The following is a 14040-nucleotide window of genomic DNA, read 5'->3' on the forward strand; positions in this document are numbered from 1 at the left end:
TTTTTTTTTTTTTTTTTTTTTTTTTTTTTTTTTTTTTAAATCTGAGACCTAATTATATCAGTTGTAGCTGTTCTGAAATGAATGGTGGCAGGAACTAATACTTGTTTATTTTCTTTCCTGACAAGTGCTCTGAATAAAAACAGTCTCTAGACATGATGGAATGACTTTTCCAATGACTCAGACACATTCAGTGAAACAAGGTTTGAAGAAACCGAAGCTTGTTTTCTCTCTAACAATAGTAATTGAAAATACCCAGAACTTTTAAGTATTTACACCATTTAGAAATACAGAAAAGTTGCATAGGGAGCCCAGAAAGTTTCCAGCAAATAAGCCCTTGCCCTATGCTTTTTCATTTGGGTGAGATACTGCCCGTATTCACTCAGGCTTATTTCAATTTAATGAATTTCTCTTTTCAGCTTGATTTTCTTTCTCCTCTTAATTTACAAGTGCCACCCAAAATAAACAGCCACATTTCCAGTTGGCAACATTTTAACATTCTTCACAACTCTGGGGCAAACTGGAGTTTTAAAATGAGCTCCTCAACAATATAGGAAAGGCACATAAAACTTCACATTAATTTTCATGTTGCAAAGATCTAAGTGGCACACTTTTTGCAAGCTGCTTAGCTGCCACTACCTCCTCCATTTCATAGAATCATAGAATCACAGAATGGCCTGGGTTGAAAAGGATCACAATGATCACCCAGTTTCAACCCCCTGCTATGTGCAGGGTCGTCAACCACCAGCCCAGGCTGCCCAAAGCCCCATACCTGGCCTTGAATGCCTCCATGGATGGGGCATCCACAGCCTCCTTGGGCAACCTGTTCCAGTGTGCCACCACTTTCTGAGTGAAAAACTTCCTCCTGATATCCAACCTAAACCTCCTTTGTCTTGGTTTAAAACCATTCCCCCTTGTCCTATCACAATCCACCCTCGTAAACAGCTGTTCCCCCTCCTGTTTATATGCTCCCTTCACAGTACTGGGCGAGCTACCTAGTTCAGCTCTGCTTTATATAAGGTTATTCTAACATTTGGTTATTGCTCTGAAGCACAGAGTTTAAAAGAAGCTAAATATCTGTATATATTATTCGTAAACTGGATAAAGAGAAGAGATATAGCCATTAACTTAAGCATAGTAATTGCAATGACGCGGCACTCAGTGACCCTTATAGGTTCCTCCCAACTCAAACAACTCTATGATTCTACAAAAACACACCCAAAACACAGATCTTTTTTCAGACTAACTTGTTAAATAACTTTGTCTATATTCTTCCCTAAGAATGCCAAATCCCAGATCAGCAATCTGGCCAACTGTTCTCCTGCAATCGCAATTAAAGCCTCTTGGCCTCTGACCCTCTGCCTCACACTCGGAACGTGAGCGCATCGCACCATGCGCTCTGCCCTGAACTCACACAGCAACCATCTCCACACGCTACCTTCGAGCAGTGCATTTGCCTGGAGAACAGCAAAAAAGCGAACTAACCTATAATCATAACGACATTCCCGGTCTTAGAATGGCTCGGATGCCTCGGCAATCCTAAATGAAGGGCCATAACGCTATATACGTCGAGCACGGAACGGTGGGCTCACCACGGGCCGTCTGGGAAGCGGGCCCAGCGGACGCGAATCCGCGCCGCCTCCCGTGCCATTCCCCGTCAGCCAGCGCCCTCTAGAGGCAGCCCGGGGCACTGCCGGCAGCCCGGCCCTCACCCAGCAGCCGCACCTGTGCACACGTGGAGGCGTACGGCCACGGCAGTGTCCGCGCAACCCCGCTCCGCCTGGGTGGGAAAGAGCCGAGTGCTCTCGTGGCTCTGCTCTGGAGGAGCTGAAGGAACACCAGTTCCTAGCGGTGTCCCTGCAGTTTCAGCAGCTCAACTGCGCTGTTACTGAATTTAGCAATGATGCTTCAGTGACAACATCCGGATCGCTAGGGAGATTTAGACTGGATATAAGAGAAAAACTTGCTCCAGGCGTGCCCATGCGATGCAGCCCGATTCACTGCCCTGACCCCACTCACCCATCCCATGCGCATCCTTCACCTGTGCAGAACATAGAATCACAGAATTGCTCAGATTGGAAAAGACCTTCAAGATCATCAAGTCCAACCTCAACCTAACCAAACTACCCTAACTTTAACAAACCACTGCTAAATCATGTCGACTCTGAACACTACATCCAGACGGTTTTTAAACACAGTCAAGGATGGTGACTCAACCACCTCCCTGGGGAGCCTATTCCAGTGCTTGACAACCCTTTCTGTAACAAAGTTTTTCCTGATATCCAACCTGAACTTATCCTGGAACAACTTAATGCCATTGCCCCTCGTTCTGTCACCAGTGAGAAGAGACCAACCCTGCTCTCACTGTAATCACCTTTCACGTACTGGAAGAAAGCAATAAGGTCTCCCCTCAGCCTCCTCTTCCCCAGACTGAACAGCCCCAGTTCCTTCAGTCTCTCCTTGCAGAGCATATTCTCTAAGCCCTTCACAAGCCTTATTGCCTTTCTTTGGACCTGCTCCACCACCTCAGTGTCCTTTCTGTACCTTTCTGAGGTGCCCAAAACTGAACACAACACTCGAGGTGAGGCCTCACCAGTGCCGAGTACAGGGGCAGGATGACTTCCCTAGTCCTGCTCACCACAGCATTCCCAAGACAAGCCAGGATGCCATTGGCCTTCTTGAAAACCTGGGCAAACTGCTGGCTCCTATTCTGCTGACTGTCCATCAGTACACCAAGGATCCTTTCCATCAGGCAGCTTTCCAGCCACTCCTCCCCTACAGGTACTCTAAAAATCACTTAAATACCATTACTAAAAGCAAGAACAATTATTTTCTATTTATTTATAGATTACATTTTTGCCATGCCAGTTTTATTATATGCTGTCCAGCTCCCAGAGAACAAAGGAGAGTGTTTATAGAGCTCTTATCTATAATTAGTGTCACCCAGCTAAACAAGGCACCTCTGTTTTATAACTGCCAAAGCTGCCACACTCCTTTTTTTTGGAATAACTTTCAGAGATGGACTACTCGAACCACAGTTTCTTTAAAAACTGTAAGAAAATGTGTTAGTACTCTACCCAACCATACCAGGTGGCAGGCTCTGCCACAGAGCCAGAGCTCAGAAAATGCTTCCTCTATTATATTTCCACTTAATTATTCTTGTACTTTTCAATAACATTGTGTCATAAAATCATGGCATATAGTCGATTTGGATTAGCTTTATCCAACCAGGTTATGACAGACTTTCAGCCTAGTCATTAATCTGTCGTCGTAAGTTTTGGAATTGTATAGATGTGAGAGCCAGCCATATTTAAATTGGGAAGGTATACTTTTATGAGTCTACATTTAATTAGAATTCCAATAAAAGTGACACATCCATTTGAGGCAGGCTTAATATGCTGAGTTTAACTTTTCTGTGAAACACCTTTCTCTTAAAAGGAATGTCTGCAAAGAAAAACAGTATTTTCTCCAGACATAACAATCTTCAGGCTGGCTTTCCCAAGGAAATACATCCCCAGAGCAACGGCCCCAACTGATACTGCAGTTCAAGAGGAAGAGGAGGAATTATTCAGCCTGAGCCTCCACAGCCCACCAGGACTCTTACAATGCATATTCTTGCTCTTCCAAGGATGAAGACATAGGTTGGCTTCCAATATGACCAATCACCTCCAGTCAAGAAGATGGGATTCTGATGCCCTTGGAAGCAGAGAAAACAGCCTCTGCTTTTCCAGCCAGTCTATCATCCTCCACTATACTTTCTCATTTTCCTGGCTAAGGCAAAAAATGGCATCTTTGTCTGAGAACTTCCGATAAATGAGTTCCCTTGCTCAAAACCCCCATACTAACCAACTGTCTGACTACCAGACCTGCAGTCCCATGGACAGAAGAGCACAGGCTACCAGCATCACCCGCCTCAGTCAGCCCAAGAAACTTCAATTTACATGAGCCAAAATAACCCATAAACCTGATGCATTTTTAAACAATTCTAGCAGGATAGATAACATTTGATACTTTACTGCAGCTAGTATTTTTCATGTTTAAACATATTTTTATTATTAAAAAATAGGCCTGCTTAAACTTACATTTGATTTTACAACACCCCATATTAGGGCCAAGATTTAATACCTGAAAACTGTTTAAGTAGACTTAAAAATATTCTGAATCAATGAGCTCTCCTTAAACTCTAATGAGATAAAAGGTGCTATTCTTTAGTTACATGTAGTTAAGGAAACTTTTGAGGTCAGCTCACCTTATAAATATGTTGCAGAGTCATGCGCTACATTAAATATTTATAATATTTTCATTCTCTGCAATTAAGCAACGGGAGAAGGAGGGGATGGAAAAGGCAAGAAAAAAGGAAAAAGGCAAGGAAAAGGGAAAGGAAAGGTGAGGAAAGGCAGAAGGAATAGGAAAAGGGAAAGGAATAAAGAAAAATTTCCCTAGTGAAATCATCCTAGAATCTAACCTTCATCACAGTCAGATCTTTTAGAAAAGGCATCCGCTTTTCAAAGGCATCAGAAGACACAAGGAGTTCAGAATGTATGATTTCCACTGACTCCTCATTAATGAGCATGAAAGAGGTTGGGCAGTAAGATTACTGGGCTCTTTCAGAAATCCTTCTGAGGATGGAGACTACCTCTCAGACACCATGCCTACAGTGCACAGACCTAGCCTGTAATACCATGCACTGTAGTTATTGCTTCTTTCATACAATCATTAGTTTTATTAGCTTTATATGCAAAACAGTGATTTCATAAACTGTTCTCTTTCTCAATATTTTCTGACAAATAAATTACTAAAATTGGTACTATTTTGTTTTGGCCATTGACATCACGTTACAGTTCCCAAATGCAGATCGATAAACTTCACAGTAAAAATGGCAATTCAGTAAATAAGCAGTGTTTCACTTGTCATTCTTCATGATGGGAAAATATAAACACTGAGAACCTGGATAAACATCAAGCAATTTAATTGCTTAAGTTAATATTTTGAGATGTAGTCTCTCCTTTCTAAAAAAAAAAAAAAAAAAAAAAAAGTAACAAATTAAACATGATGTGTTCATTTGTCTTAATTGCTTTTCTAGCCAATGAAAATGAACCTTTTATAGGAAAAGCACTAAGAAAAAAAAATAGAGCAAGTTTAAACATTACTATTTTAAAAATAGAAGCGTACTGCTTATATCATTGTTAAAACTGGCGGTTCAAATTACCAAGTATGGGATTCCTCTGATCAACTCCGATATGTGTCTGAGTTTAAAGGGCTCTGACTTTCACTGGGAAGAAAGAGGCACTTTCAGGGCTCAACTCTTCCTTCCAAAGGTAGATAGATATCTTAAACCAGATGAGATGTACAGCATCAGATATCTAATATTAAAGATATACATTCTAAAAGATTAAATAATATAATAGCAAAGAAGAAGAATAAAATCATATAGTTCCACAGCAGTAAGAAGCATGAAGTAACTTAGCTCCTCTTTCTGCCCTGAGGGACGATAAACTTGCTAAAGGAAGTAACTACGAATGGGGTAAAAAGATGAAACAGAATCACAGCAAAAGGTGAAAAGATGCTCTTGGAGGGAATTTATAAGGTGATGAGCTACCACAGCACAGTAAGCCTGTTCCTGGCCAGAAGTGCCACAGACAAAAACTATATACAAACTTTTACGATATTCATTCAGCAGATCAGATATTCCCAAATACACCAGAATAGAGAGATTTCCCCACCTTTTGTTAGTTTGTGTTTCATCAGTTTCCAAAGCACTGTGAATTCCCCTCTCTGGCTTCCCAAACTCCATCTTCCTGCCCTCCCAAGCAGGGATGCCAACACTTCTCCCTCCTCTTCTGCTCTCCAGCATCAGGCAGACATCTGCTGCAGCTCCAGGATATGCAAGAGTCGTGCTGGTTGGCACAGACCCATCCGTTCAAGTGCTGCGCACCACAGGCTGGGTGGCAGCAGCAGATGTCCCTAAAACTGGTGAGGACAAAATTGTAAGTAGCTTCTTAAAACAGTTTCTAACCCAGTACCAGATTCTCAGTTGTCCTGGGGATATTCCTCTGTACAGCCTAGCCCAAGGAGCACATGACAAGACAGAACTCTCACCTCTGGGTGAGTTGAGAACAGAAGGACCCGTTCCCTTACAGTATCTGGGAGCACACTTGGCTCTCATTCACAGCCATGCATCCATGCTCATGTGTACAGACTGCATGGTTAACGTAACGCTTAAAGAAGCAAAGAGATTTAAACTCTGGTGGAAAAAAAAAAAAAAAAAGCTCTAACGTCTGCAGCTAGCTTTAAGGGCTGAGTCTGTGAAACACATGTTCATGAAGAAAACTAAAAATCAAGTGAGGAATTATATCAGATGATTAAAGGCACTGTTTAATTATACTTTTCTGGGCCAAAATGTTCAGTGTCCTTTGATTTAACTTCAATAAAGAAATTATATTTATATATATATATATATATTTTGTTCTTAAACACACACATTCCATTTTTTGTTGCCTTTCACTGCACTGAACTGTTACCTACTGAAGCTGTCTTTGCTACAGTTAACTGAAGACATCCTAGCAGATGTGCTGATGGTCAGCTGTTATTCTTCGTATTGAGTCACCTTTAGAAGCCCACCCAGCCCCACAGTCGAGCCCTGGTTAGCCAGCAGTGTGCTGAGAAATGGGCTTCTCAAAGCCAGCTCCATTAAAGACTTGTGCAGAGCACTGTACAGCCTCAATCACACATCACAGGCAGATGTACCTGTAAATCAGACAACAAGTAGGGGTCAGAAAAACATAGCTCCAGAGGAATCACGGGAAGCTAATGAAATATTTTTGGCACTAAGGAAAGCACCTTCTGATGCTATACCTTCCTACATAAGGCTGTCCCTTTTTGCCTCATCCCTTTTCTTTTGGAGCTGAACGTTCTCACCAGTTAACTGCGTTAGTGTGATTTATTTAGTGTAAGCCTCCTTGGTAGGGATGCAATAACTTTTGACTTGTAGGGGGGCTGTCCCTCTTGCAAAAACTCTCAGGTGGTCATGCAGCACTGCACAGACCTCCAAGGCCGTGGCAATGAGGCTCTGTGTATCTCAAACTTTTTAGAGTATCACACCTGGGACACACTTAGCTCAAGGCCATTAACTGGAGAAAAAAAAAAAAAAAAAAAAAAAAAAAAAAAAAAAAAGGCCAATCTGATGCAAATAAATATGGCTCCAGGAAGACCTGCAGAGAGGAGCAGGAAAGTCAAAAAAGGAAAAATGCTGCCCACAGCATCTCCCTCGTGCTTCTGTGCTCCATCTCCGTTCGTCACGCAGGAAGATCCATCTCAAGTCATTAGGCAGCAGTGACACCTAATGCATGAGCTGGTAATTCCTTTTGGTACAGAAATATTAAAGGCCTCTCTGCCTGTCTATGGCTACAGTGCTCTCACAGACAGCATACAGGTTTTTGGGGAGCTCCTGAGTGACCGGTGAAGGCATCCTCGTCATTCCCATTCATTCAGTTTTACTCAGCCAGTAGTGAGTTCCTTGAAAGTGAGAAACCAATTTGGATTTGAAACATAGGAAAACTTGTTTTCCTCTTCCAAGCTATGAATAAAAACTCTGAGGGGCATGGATGTATTAATTCTTAAATTCTGAAGGACTTCTTGACCAGAAATAATAAGTTGACCACTTACTGCTAAAATGCTTTAACAGAAATCAGTTTTAAATGACTCATTTTTTTCATGCATCCAACTCATTCCACACTCTTTATTTTGTTTTGGCAGATTAGATTGTTTTCTGCACTGTTTGAATTTCCCTATCCTTCCAAAGGCATTTCTACCCAAGCATGAATAACAAGTATTCCAATAAATAAGAGATATCATTTAATATTTTATAGCCCAATAACATCAGGATTTTTGCTTAAGGTCTAAAATGCAAAGTTCCATTTTCAATTATATACAAAAAAAAACACCCCACATTCTGATGATTAGCAAAAATATAAATATAAGGTGAAACATAAAGCAAGATTTAATTATAAACAAATATAAATTAATATTAACCTATCAAGAAAACCTAACTTTCTTAGGAAAAGAACTAAATTCCTCAAAGACAAAACAAGATGAAAGTTCTTTATTAAGGTCAGTCTTCCGAAGGTTAAAATCTTCTGTTTAAAACAACGAGCTCTGCTTATTGCAGCTGGGCTGTTTGGGAATAAAGGTATTTCTATGGGTATTACTATATCCGTTTCTGTGGTTCTTTATACTTTAGACTGGAATTTTGAAGGCTCATGGTGATTTTGAAGGTTGATCACGATACAAGGTTTTTCCTCTATTATGAACTATTATGTAAACCTAGCTTGAATAAGCTACATAATTTTGCCAAATGATTCCTGAACCTTAGCCAATAATCTGATTAAAGAGAGCAAGAGCCCACTTTTTATATTTAAAAAGTGTGTTTGGTGAAACTCCACTGGTCATTCACATTTCATTAACCTCCAAGTTAATAATTCACATTCTGTCCATTATATTACATGCTGTCTTCAGGCCAAATTCACTCCTGGTATGCTCAAACTTGGGGAGAAGTCACCGAGAATGATTAGATTTGCTTAGAATCAAGCAAAAGTAGAACAAAGAAAAGGTATTACGTTGCAAGTCCTTTTCTTAGGCTGCCATGAACTTTTCTGCTACCAGCCTTCTCTAGAAGGTAGGACAGCAGCAGATCTGTAATGAGAAGCAGGTAAGAGTGGACTGAAGGAAAAAAAAAAAAAAAAAAAAAGCAACTGCAGAAAATAGCTTTCTTACCTAATGTGTCCTCAAAGCATTACCAGCTCTGATGAACTGAATTCTGCACTTTGCTAAAGAAGCAATGATGATTCATAGAAAGATCATACGCCGAGCTATCTCGATACTGTCTATAGAGATCCTAACAGATGGGACAGATCTCCTGGAGGGCTCCCCTGCCAGGATCCATTGCCTCCGTTGTAAGCATGGAGCCAAGGCATGACTCAGTGCATGACCTGTCCATTCACAGAAGTCATGTGCTCCTTTGAGAAGACCCAGGGAGCAAAAGCAGAAGGAAAGGCAGCTTTTACGTAAGCCTTTTGTTTTCAAAAGGCTGTATATAGTTTCCTCTGTCCTGAATCCCAAAATGCATTGCTCCTCATCCCATTTTTTAACAGCGCAGAAAGTATTTGGCTTTAAAGATATGCTGAGCCTTTTGCAAAGGAGCTGCTTCACTTATGCTCAGCTATGTATACGAACCAGATCAAAGTACAAAGGAGTCAAGGCTTATTTTGAAGGAAAATCTAAGTATTTTTATGTATCTGTAAGGATTCAGAGAAGAGTATCATGCCTCTTCCCTGGGGCTTCCTTGTTCTCACCCATTCCCATCACCATTGTCCAGTGGTGAAAGTGCTTGAATGCAGGAATAGATCAACTTTATGCATTGTAACTCACTTGAGCTGAGAGTAGGCCACTTCCATTTCTCCCTTCCTCTGTCCCCATCTTTGATTTTCATTGGTAGATACATTACAATAGAAAGCAAAACAGTACCCTTGATTTCTCTATTGCAGGATGACTGACATCTAGGTGACAGATCCTACACGCCTCTCTGACTGCCTCTTAGAAATATCTGAAAAAATACATACACTGTTCCTTGCTTATTTTAGTTGATCAGATTGTAAAAATCCCAACCACTGTTTCCATGGAAAAAAATAAATAACCTTCAGCAGCCTTTACTGAGAGCAGGTAGGTTCAAAATGGAAAACATGTAGTTTTAGGTTTGCAATTTCTTGACCACTCCCTTCCCAAACACTGAAATTCAAATGCATCAATATAATCTACTTATAAACGTTTCCAGACAAGGTAAAATGATATTCATGCCCAGCTCTGACAGACTTTTTTTCACAGACTTTGCAGGACATTGTCCAAAATGTGTTTAAATGCAAGCAATTTCACATCAAATATTTCTGCAGGTCTAATTTTAGAAAAATTCCTGAAGATCATTATAGTGTAACAAAATCTAAAGTGAATTAATATGAGCCAGCAAAGAGAAGTACGAAAAGTCTGTATTGATATTCAAAAGTCTGAATGCTTTGTTTCTGAGTTCTCGCTTCCCATCAACATTTGCAGAGCCCATTAAAACAATGAGACCAACAGCCAACCATTAAAAGGTTCTGCTTAAATAAGCTAATGTGTGAAAAAATTAATAAAGATGCCTGATACACCTGGCTGAACCATTCACACACACGGCTGCCTCTCGATTCTGTGAAAGCGCTGCACTCCTGGGAGCCTGTTGTACAGCCCTGTGGTATGTGGCTATTGGCAAACTTCCTATCAGAGCAAATCTGATTTACATTTTTTTTTTGCCAAAGCCCTCAATAAACCATGCATGAAAACAAAGTAGGATGATGGATGCGATATAAACATCAATCATTTGAAATGTGTTGTGCTGATTCCTTCCCATGAAGGACGCAGGGTAATGTAACAATCGCAAGAGTAAACTGCCAAGAACATTGTTTCACAGGGAATTCCTGGTAGAAGTTGTCTAATTTGAACCTAACAACATGAATATGAATGCAAAAGGACGAAAAGCTGACAATATCATAAGACCATTGATGGAAACCAGCAAAACCGTCATGAACAGTTTTCAGAGATATTCCCCATTCTTTCATTTTAAATCCACATTCATGGAATAGATACTATGAAAGAAAAAAAAAATACAGTCCAAGATCACCTCCATATTGTTGCCAAGATCAGCAGATGACGATGTCTCATTGGAAGTTGTTTTTATTATAACAGGGGATATATTATTAGTAATAACAAATCTTTAGATGCTAGCCATTACTTCTGGAGATGAAAGAAACAACAAAAAGCTGGCTATGGGAGCCAACCATGGGAAGTAATCCCAAAGTAGGAGGAGGACTTCAAAAAACACAGGCATCTCCTGAAAAATTACTTTTTCAAGGAGAATGTAGCAGACAAATATGCTCTGTGTTTCTCCTGTTTCTTGCTGTTGGCTCAGAATCCTTTTCTCAGAAAGAAATTAAGGAAAAAAAAAAAAAAAATCAGATCTACTGATGTGCAACTTATGGTGCAGGTGCACATAGATGAGAAATTGCAGTATGAAGGGGTTTGGGATACTCAATTTGAACTATCATCTTTCAGAATTTGTGTAGGCCTTCTCATTTTCCTTGTGTTATACTTTGAATACAAGTGTACACCAAATCTCAGAGTCATAGGGGTTGAAAGGGACCTCTGGGGATCATGCGGTCAAATCCCATTCTTCATCTGTTTCTGCCTATCTTTTGGAAGGGATGGAGGATTTGTCTTGCCATATCCCAAATAAAAAAAAAAAAGTATGAGGTTGATATTTAAGAAGTGTTCAAATACAGGACTGACTTACAGATAATGAGAATAATAAAACAACTGACGTGGATTATTGCACTTGTGAATTGGAACTTCACTAGGGTAGAAATAAATATGCATCTTTTTATATAGCAGTATGCTTAAGTGGTATCAAAATTTTTGTATTATCAGGTTATTTCTTTGTCCATTTGCATCTCCATTCTCCAAAAACCATACAAGAATAACAAACTAGATGCAGTAAGGTGGCCCAACCTAGTCGTAGAGTTCTCATAAGACCAGACAAACTCTAAGAAATATTTTCTCATCTACCCATGTGCAAGAACTTTGTGATACATGAATATAAACAACTCTTCAGCAGAAGTACTCTTCAGTTCATGTCTGTGCAAGACTTATTTTGATCAGAATAGAAAATATTCTACACTTGAGAGAGAAAATCCTGGTATAGTATCAATATTTAAAATGCAATTACACTGTTTAGCTAACGCACTGTATAGGCTAATGTTTGCATCAAAAGAAGGGATCCTTCAGAATACAGTTAGATAGTCAAACACAGGATCAATCAGGTCAAAAGGCATATGAAAACAACAGCAGATACTCCAACTGGAGTTGCAGAGACAGGAATTCCGTAAAGAACCAAGCAAGCCTATTTTGCTCTTTTCACTACAGAAAGATAAAGAGAAGAAGAAAAAGGGGGAAAACGGGGAATAAAGAAAGCTACTTTAGCACTTCTAAATTAACATTCCGAAGACTTTTTATTAGTGACCTGCTTGTCTACATGGAACTCAGTCTGAAAAGGTAGCTAAAAGCAAAGACAGTTAAAAACAAGAAAGAGTTCTATGGGTACGTCAGGAAAAGTGTTTCTGTGTGAATACTTTCTCCCTATGGTAGCTATTTGTCTCGGGCCTAAAACAATACCCTATTTTAAAATTACATATAACAAAACGCCTAGCTAAGACAGAAGGATGTGGGGAAAAAGCTAACAAACACTCAGATAACATTTGCTAGGCAGAAGTGACAATATATATCACCCAAGCAGATTTCACCAGCCTTCACAAGGAAAAATAAGATTTAGTCAATAATCCGTTGATTGCACCTTATTTTTTTTTTTCCCCCACAGATACTTATAGACATACAAATAATAGCTTGCTATGACCAGATGATGTATGGACAGATCATAGACTTCCAAGCAAAGAGGACTTCTGCTGCCAGATCTGTGTGCAGTGTTTGGAGTGACTGAGAAGTGGGAAGACTGCTGTTCAGCAGCTCAGTCCTGGGATGAAGAGGAAAAAGGATGTGGGATTCCTCCACCACACTAGCAGCTGAGTCCATCATCTTAGAGGAGCTGAACTCTTCATGGAATAAAGGCTTAGTCGTTAATTATGACATTCATCATGGATCAAGCAAGTATCCCAGACATGACCTTTGAAAGCTTTGGCACAGCTAACACATCATAGTCATCCCATATCTTCTATAGACTGGATTTCCAGCATAATCCTATGGTTGTTTTTCTTTTTTTTTTTTTTTTAAACTTTTTGAAACCTTTGCATTTTGAGCTAATGCCCATTCTAGGGAGTAATACTGCTAACTGTACAAATAAATAAATCTTCTAAATGAAAAAAAAAGGTTTCATCATTAAACCATATATAATGGTCATGTTTTACAATCTAGTATTTAGAACAATATGAACACTAAAGCAGTGTTGTCTTGGAGATATCTTTTGTGTAATGTGACAGTGTCACCTACCAAACACGCCCAAAAATAAATGAATAAATGTCTCCACAGAATGACAAAGTAAAAGAGAGACCACCTCGGATAGATACATGCTGCCTGCAGAACACAGAACGGCCTGGACTGAAAAGGACAACAATGCTCATCTACTTCCAAACCCCTGCTACATGCAGGGTCGTCAACCACCAGACCAGGCTGCCCAGAGCCACATCCAGCCTGGCCTTGAATGCCTCCAGAGATGGGGCATCCACAACCTCCTCGGGCAACCTGTTCCAGTGTGTCACCACCCTCTGTGTGAACAACTTCCTTTCTAACCTAAACATCCCCTTTATGTAAAGCCATTAGTTTAAAACCATTGTTTTAAAACCAGAAGTATGCAACAGTCTGGATTCATATTAGATGATTTTTAAATCTCACAGGGAAAACTGGATATCTTCTTCTCACTTAAGTGTGAGTGGTGGATTATTAGACCTGTGGCAGAGAAAGAGAATGATTGCATCCCTTTATGCCACTCTTGATCCTATCTGACATAATACAAACAACAGAAATAAACTCGTGTACAGGCCTGGAAGGGGGATGTTAAACATACATACCACCTCTAGTATCTATAACATTTTGGAATTTCAAGAGGGTCTTGGAGTTTACAAAATGTCATGGAAAATGATTAATAGGTGTAATATATGTACATACGTATACTTACATAAATCCGTATGTAGAACAACCATAGTCTGTCTCTTACACGTTATGCCCCAAAGAAGTATTTCTTGTTCACGATCCACAGATCCCTGAAGTTTTCAAAAGCTTCTGAAAAAAGAAAATTAAAAAAAAAAAAAATAAAAAAAAATCAATACTGTAATTCTAAAGGGACCTCCATATTCATTAGTTTAAAAAAAAAAAAGAAAAAAAGAAAAAGATTAAAACCCTCCATATAGGCACCTAGTGAACAAGAAGATGCTTTATTTTCTAAAAAGATACAGA

At 39.8% G+C, this 14040-nt stretch overlaps 1 long non-coding RNA gene across 1 annotated transcript in view; it reads right to left on the reverse strand.

The window, feature by feature from the left end:
• LOC122159575 overlaps positions 1-13834 on the reverse strand; it is a 19877-nt gene extending 6043 nt beyond the window's left edge. The window contains exon 1 of the long non-coding RNA XR_006168561.1: positions 13763-13834. This is a non-coding gene — a long non-coding RNA (uncharacterized LOC122159575). The remainder of the gene's footprint in view (positions 1-13762) is intronic.
• Positions 13835-14040: the final 206 nt, after the last annotated feature.

Source organism: Centrocercus urophasianus, unplaced genomic scaffold (genome assembly GCF_019232065.1).
Source record: "Centrocercus urophasianus isolate 14NV4802_14NV808 unplaced genomic scaffold, USGS_Curo_1.0 seq_16, whole genome shotgun sequence".
Lineage (NCBI taxonomy): Eukaryota > Metazoa > Chordata > Aves > Galliformes > Phasianidae > Centrocercus > Centrocercus urophasianus.